The 7,964-nt window shown below is 37.5% G+C and overlaps 1 long non-coding RNA gene and 1 pseudogene across 1 annotated transcript; both read right to left on the bottom strand.

Moving 5' to 3' along the window:
• Window positions 1-1,317: 1,317 nt before the first annotated feature.
• Window positions 1,318-1,884, bottom strand: LOC124895302. Its single transcript, XR_007051647.1, has 3 exons — window positions 1,806-1,884; window positions 1,640-1,697; window positions 1,318-1,401 (listed from the first exon to the last, which is right to left on the bottom strand). It is a non-coding gene; the product is annotated as an uncharacterized LOC124895302 (long non-coding RNA).
• A 2,782-nt stretch (window positions 1,885-4,666) lies between these two features.
• Window positions 4,667-7,752, bottom strand: LOC107853774 (annotated as a pseudogene).
• Window positions 7,753-7,964: the final 212 nt, after the last annotated feature.

Here is a 7,964-nt window from a genome sequence, read left to right as displayed (position 1 = left end):
AAAACATTTTTCAGAAAATGTTTTCTAGTGTTTGGTTGGTGAATAAAAAAATATTTTTTAGAAAATATATTTGAGAGTTGTATAAATATTTCAACTTAAGAGTGAGATTGAAAGAGAGTTTTGGAAAATATTTTTCCTACTTTTTGAAGGGAATTCATTTTCCTTAAATAAGTTAATTTGGAAAAATTTTTCCAAAATATTTAAGTCAACCAAACAAGAAACAAATGGATATCAAACACAATCTATCTTTTTGTAATACGGTATGCTGAAACATTGAAGCAGCAATTAACCCATTCCAATGCCGACTTGGAGAGATACCTCATTAAAAGCTTGCTTCCCCTCACAAAGGGATTTTAGAGCACCATATCTCCGGTCATTAATTATTGCTCTCATGGCCCGACAAATACAATTCAATGTCAAATGATCTCCCTCAATTGTTTGGTACGGACAAAACAGTCAAGTAATAAACCTGATCCCACGTGCAATCAGACCCAATATTTGCAGATTCCAAAAGAGTTTTGAATGCACTCTTTGCCTCCTAAATAAAATCAGATACTTAAAATAGAAATAAGAGAAATTTCGAGAACATACATTAAACAGGACAAAAATCAATAATCAACTATACCGCTTTGCTCTCATAAACTAATGGTCCTAGCTCGACTGTTTTCTCATTTGATAGAGTAGCACCTCCGATTTCAGTTATTGCAGCATCATTCTTGACATTCTGCATTTTAGGCACAACATCAAGCACAAAGGACAAAAGCGAACCTCATTGTAATTCGGAGCATATTCTTCACCTGTTAGCAGTTGACTAACAACTGCACTACAAAATTGTTCGATCAACATCCAGCATAACAGCTACGAAAAGCTTTCTTGGTGTTTTAACCAGTAACCAGTAGTAATTAACTAATCGCATAAGTATTTCAGAAGGACAAAGTACCTCTCTATTCTCCGAAGAAAATCCATCACCATACACTACTGTATCTTGAGTTGTAGTAGTCTCAGAACTACAGAAAAATCGAATTCCAAATAAGAAGCAACACAAACCAGAGGCAAATTATAACATATAAATCTAAAAACATACACCGGTGGCGCAACAGAATTTCCCAAGGTTACTACTATTCCAATTTTCTTCGAATTAGCAACAGCTGGCAAAGCAGGTTCTGAAGAATTCTTTATTTCGACTGTTTCAATCATCGGAGAAGAAACCTTACCAGATAAACTTGATGATTCTGAAGACACAATAGTTGGTAAGTTAGCAGCTAGTGACACAGCAATTGGGCTTGATTTAGCACCGTGTGCCAAGACTAATGAACCATCTGCACTAGGGGATGATGTTTTAACAACAGAAATGGATCCAAAATCAGAAGCGTGCGAAATGGTGTCCTTTTCACGAGCCAACTGTGAATTTAGAAATAATTGAACTTTATGAGAATAGAGTATCCAAGAAAATAGAATATTGCCCCTTCTTATCATGCTAGCAACTGTGAATGCATAAAGATTTTATGAGAACTAGAGCATCCAAGAAAACAGAATATTGTCCCTTCTTATCATGCTATTTAAAGCACAGAACAATCCCTTCTTATCATGCTATTTAAAGCACGGAACAAACCCATATTGAATTTAAATCTAACATCACCTTGACTTCATCAGGCATTCTCCATTTGGACGTTCTAGTAACCTTGTTGTAGTAATACCTACTGAAAACAAACAAAGCAATTAGCATTATGCACAAGTAACACACAAAAGTACCCACTGTAGAAGAACAATTGGAAAGAGGCCAAGAAAATATATAAGTTACACACTTTCTTCCCTCAGGACTTGTAAATTCTCTCCAGTCAGTTGATGCGTCTGCCCTCTGTCCCAATGAAAACAGCATGAAAGTAGGTCAAGTCAAAAAACAGAACATAAACAGTACCCTAAGAGTAGAAATCAGTAACTTCTAGTGGTCACAATACTTGATGGAAGTGTTAGAATATGAATGATATAATATCCCACATAGAAAAGGACTAGAATGTACTGTGTAGAATATAACTACAAGCAGGGTGGAAACATTGCCAAGCTGCGGCCTAGCTACAGCTATCCAAGGGTGATCAACTGAACAACATTCGCCTGATAATCGCATATTGTATATATATATATATATATATAGGTCAAATTCTGTAGTTTCCGAGTATTTTTTAATGAACACCCTTGCCACAAAAAACAAGACTGAGTGTGACAGTAAGGGTGTTCAAATCCTGCACTGACGTTCTAAGTTCCATACTCAACACAGCCCCCCCCCCCCCATAATTTTTTTTCCATTTGGACACGTTTGAAACTCATAAACTATAGTTATGTTTTTTTTCGATGAATAAATTTCTGAACATGTGTTTTTTGTCCCAATTAGCTCTTGCAAAAGAGCTAGTAACTAGCATGCCATGTGTAAGAATTGTTTTAAAATAAACTTAAAGGTAAATTTACAAAGTGGTTGTTATACTAGCTATCTTGCATGGGGCACAGTGTTTGGTTGGTCAAGAGCTCGCATGTTCGAAAGATAAACGTAGCAGAAATGAGGATGTTGAGATTGTTGTGTGGGCATACTAGGAGATATAGAATAAGGAACAAAGATACACGAGAAAAAGTGGAAGTGCTCTCTGTGGTGGACAATTGACAAGAAGACTAGAGGGTTGGGGATAAAGAACCTAAAAATTCAAAGTAAGGCTCTCGTGATAAAATGGTTGTGGAAATATGCAAACAATAACTAGCTGCTATGGAGGAAAGTGATTGGGGCTAAATATCCTAAAGAAGATAGATGGATGACTAAAGAAGTGAACACACCATACGGGGTTAGCCTCTAGAGATCTATTAGATCTATTAGACACTAGTGGAATGAAGTTAAAAACAACTCAAAGGTTAAAGTGATGGATGGAAACAAGACTAGGTTCTGGAAGGATAATTGACATGAGGATAGGAATATGGAAGTGATTTTTCCAGATATCTACAACTTGGTATTGTTTCAATAGAGGACAATAGCAGAATTATGGACACCACATGGGTGGAACTTCAATTTCAGAAGGCAACTTAATGACCGAGAGGTAATGAGAGTAGTTGAACTTTTTAATACCGTGGACTTATTCAATGGATTGCAGACAGTGAAGGATGTACTATGGTGGATGGGAAATGAAAAAGAAATGTTCAGTGTCAACAAAGCCTATAAGATGATGAACCACATAAATCACCCGGATCCAAGATGGCCATGGAAGCAAATATGGAAAAGTAGGATACCTCACACAGTGTCGTGCTTTGTCTTTGTCTGGTTACTGACCAAGGAAGTAGTTCTTACACAAGATAATGTCATGAAGAAAGGGAAAACCTTGTGCTCCAGATGTTTCCTCTGTGGAGAAACTTTAGAGACAGTTAACCATGTATTTCTACATTGTAAGTACACCCAACAACTTTGGAGAATCGTCTTAAGACTAAAAGGCATTTCCAGGACAATGCCTAGGAAAGTATTCGAGACTTTAATGTGCTGGGAGAAGCAGATGTATATGCGAAGTACAGAGGTAGATGGAGAATTATCCCTGGTGCTATATGGTGGGCTATATGGAAAGAAAGGAATTCTAGATGTTTTGAGAGGATAGAGAATAGTGTGCAGAAGGTTAAACTCAACTGCATTTTGGTATGTTTTTGGTGTAATCAACTATACTCTAATGATACTGCCTCGATAATTGATGTTCTAGACTAAATTTAGATATAGAACAGTCGATTTAGGAGTACTCTTGTATATAAAGGTTTCAGTACAACCCATGTACTGTGTGATAAAATACAAAGTTACCAAGTTCAAAAAAAAAAAAAGATAATAATTTTTCAAGTACTAAAAGTTTATAAAATAACAAATAAAGCAATTAAATCTGAGTTCAAATTGGGTGGGTTGGGTTATGACCCGCATTTTAGAGCATTTCAACCCAACCCATTTCAGCCCAAGTAGCTTTAGGGTGGGTTAATAACCCACCCATTTATTAACTCAGACCATTTGATCCGCCCAAGTCCAGCCAACCCCGCCCATTTGACACCTTTAGTTTAATAGAAGTAAAGTGGACCATGCCAGAACACATGCCAGATCTATTGAGTTGAAGTAAAGTGGACTATCAAAGGACACACTACAATCTGTTGAGCTGTTGGATTAGAGGGGATTATCAAGAGTTAGAAGAAATGGGGGAGAACAATCCTTCCTTGTATTTGGTGGACTGTATGGAGCGAGAAAAGTTGAAGGTATTTTGAAGATAAATATAATTCCATTCAGAAAGTTAAATGGAATAGCATTGTAGATTTTTGTTTTTTTGTTTAAGGAAAATTTACAAGGAAAGTATCTCCCAACAAGGGCAAGAAACTACAAAAACTATACCTCTATTCCCCACACATCAATTAGGGAGGGGGAAAAAATCAAATAGAGAGGTCAATCCATACGTGACTAACAGAAAGCCCCCACAAGGCTTTGGTCTACTGGTAAGAGCATAGCGCATGATGTGTCGGCTATCCGACAAAAGCTTGTTATGCAAGTGGACAATGATAGAGGAACAAGACTTATCCACCATATTTCAAACCGTGCACCACTAGGCCTCGGGATTCTCGGTTATAGAAAGAAAAAGAAACTAGCAAAAACTTATAACCAAGCATGTAATTCCTTGTTCTTCTATGCCATCCCTTGATTCCTCCCTACAAATTTGTGAAAACTAAAGCTATATGAGATGAGATCAAACATGATGTTCACTGAGGGGGCATGAAGTTGAGTTAGGACCAAAAAGAAAAAGGAAAACTCATGTACAAAAGGTGATTTGCATGTGTCAATGTGCTAAATCCACACTTGCAGTGCCAACACTTCCCTTGTCGACTACGCGTACATTATACAGCTCATAAACTCTCGCGCGGTTCTTCGCCCACCATTTTTCTGCTTGTTTCTCGCTAAACCGCTTCCGACTACAAGTTTTGATATACATTAGACTTGACTCCATTCAAACACAATGATTATATGATTTCATTGTATAATTATTGTATACTGAAGCTTTAACAATCTTTACAAGTAATAAAAAGGTGTTTTGGTACACACAGAAGCAATGAAGAGGATCTTGTTCACATGCTCAAATGTGTTTTCTTTAATGTATACATAGAATATAAAGAGTACTTGGCAAGTTATAGTCATCAGCCACGTATAATAACAGGAATCGAGACAAGAAGCATAATGCAGAAAGGCAGAAAGTTGCACACTTCTAACGATTAAAGTTGACAGTATACCTGAAGCGAACCCTTTGTAGATCTTTGACACCTCCAGGTAGGGAGGTAAGAGTAATATATACACCTGGCTCATCTTGCTCAACCCATTCATTCTCGTTATGAGAATCACATTCTTTTGTTCTGGCCCCATTTTTTGTTGTTGTCTCTGGATATCCTTGTTTATTGTGAACAGCACTGTGATTACTGGCGTTGCTCGATCCATTAGAAAGCAACTGGCTGTTAGATACACTTGACTCCAGTTCTTGAAAAGTAAGTTGACTGTGAACTTGGTCAATACAGCCATTAGGTATATCACTGGAAGTAATATTGGATTCGGAGGAAACAGATTTAGGAGATTTGATGTTTCGGCCAGGACATACCGGCAGCCTTTCAGCCATATCCTTCAGCTATTAAAAATAAAGAACATGGTGCAGAGTATCAGTACAAGAAGCTAAGGGAATTGAGAAATGATGAGTTGTGGTTCAACTCTCCAACTTATTCATTAAAATCAAAACACCTAACTTTTTCTGTGCTGATAATAAAGAGAAGCACAATGTTTTTTCCTACGTATGCACAACTTTGACACAACTTAAAAGTCAAATAGTAAGAATGAATACAACTTACCTGAGAAGTAAGTGACTTGATCACTTCTTTTGCTGCTTTGCATTTGGCCGTCTCCTCCCCCGCAATTGATATTGCCTCCTTCAGCTGTTTACTAGTTCTTTCCAGTTCTACTTCTTGAAGTTGAGCCTTTCGTGTAAGAGTTTCCACCTATAATAAAAAGATATTCAAGTGCTAAACAAGAAAACATATGAAGTAGCATTGCAAATCGGGGCAGGCTTGTATCTTTTACTGTAACCAATTGCATTCCCTATGAAGATAAAGCCTCAGAACTTGCAAATTAGTGTCCTTGAAGTGGGAAAAATAATTGAAAGCTCGTTACAAAATACATAGTACAGATAACCCCACCTTATCAGAATACCAGTGATTGCACTATCACCTTAGAAATACTCCTTTAACTTATCTGGTCAAATTAAAACTACTTGTTTATGCACATGGATAAGTTTTTCGCCCTGAATAAAAAGATCAGCTGTAACTTGCCTCTGTTGATCATCAAGTACTTAAATGTTATGTACACACTATTCAGTGTCTGACAAGTGTCTAAAAGCCCAATGAAACTTCTCTTAACCAACATCTTGCATTTTAGAAACATCACAGTATTAAAAGTTGGCACAAACTATAAAATCATACACAAGCTTCTATCTCAATTTTCCAACCACCAACTCGATAAATGCAGCTTATGTTTTCTCATAAAACTAGAGACAATTTGATACTAGTTATTTTTTACAGGCCAAATCAGCGCCTCATTGCAAGGTTTGAGATCCATATCAGAAACAAGTATAAGAAAAAGTAGAAGAGTGAAGAAATTGCATCAGAAGGAGATGGCTGCATAGGAGATAAATAACCTACCTGTGCTCTTAATTTAGTAACCTCTTGACTAAGACTTTCGTTTGTCCTTTTAGCATCATCCACAACAATCCTAGGAGATGTAAGTCCACCCAGTGTTGGAGTTGGTGTAGTAGAACGGGATGGACTAGGCCGTCTAGATGTTGGTGATGTCACTCAAGAAATAATCCTTGAACCGGGAACTGAAGCAGAGAAGAACTTCTTGGACGAGGCAAAAATTTGATTAGAAGATTTGGAACTATTCAGAGCTCCCAATTGCGAGGTACTACTGGGAATAGGTTACACACGACTGCTGTTGAATTCAAACTTCTTCTTCTGTTTGGAAGAGCGGGTTTCAACTTGTTTGAAGGATTCCATTGAAGAAAATCTAGTAAGATGAGGTCGAGACCTTGTATCCAACTTAGCACTTTTGTCTATGACATCAGTTGACCCCTGATTCAGGCTTCCTCTTCGAATCATGGAAGCCTCAGATGAAGCATCGGTTTCAACAGCTTTTTTCAATTTATTACAAAAATTATCACAGACACGATAAGGCTTATTGGGATTTGGTGCCATTGAAGTTCTCAGAGATTTTTTGCTGCTACATGAATGACAAAAAACAAGACCACAGTTATAACAATTATGGCTCTTCCTTTTAAAATTAAAAGGAAGACGGCAGCCAGAACACATGGATTGATCAACCCCTGATGCCTATTTATGAAGGCAAATAGCTGCTGTAAAATTAGTGCCACAAGCAATGCTTTTGACTTGTTTGTCTTTTAAAGCTTCCACCAAGGTGGGAGAATTTTTGTCGTCAGTATTACCATGACCTAATCTTCCATTTTCTCCCTTTCCCCATGTGTAAACTTCAGTTCGGGAAGTCAATACAGCAACATGGTAAGCACCACATGCTATCTCCTCCACAAAGCTCTTTGAAAGTTTTTCTTCAACGCGACAAAGAAGCTTTACATCAGCTTAAGGATGACCTAATTGGCCATATACAGGACTTCCCATTGTATATACATGACCTGAAGTGGTTAGAGCAACTGTTAAGGGCCCCACCACAAGGGTGTATCGTACACAGTCTTACCTTGTATTTTTGCCAGAGGCTGTTTCCAAGACTTGAACCCGTGACCTCCTGGTCACATGGCAGCAACTTTACCAGTTGAACAACAACTTTTGACATTTTACACAAAGTATGTTGATCTTTAATAGCACAGCATTTGTGGTCTATCAAGAACTTGGCTCAAAGACATTATCTATAC

The sequence above is a fragment of the Capsicum annuum genome, unplaced genomic scaffold (genome assembly GCF_002878395.1).
Source record: "Capsicum annuum cultivar UCD-10X-F1 unplaced genomic scaffold, UCD10Xv1.1 ctg81164, whole genome shotgun sequence".
NCBI classification, from domain to species: Eukaryota; Viridiplantae; Streptophyta; class Magnoliopsida; order Solanales; family Solanaceae; genus Capsicum; species Capsicum annuum.
This window is presented reverse-complemented; position numbering and strand designations above follow the sequence as displayed.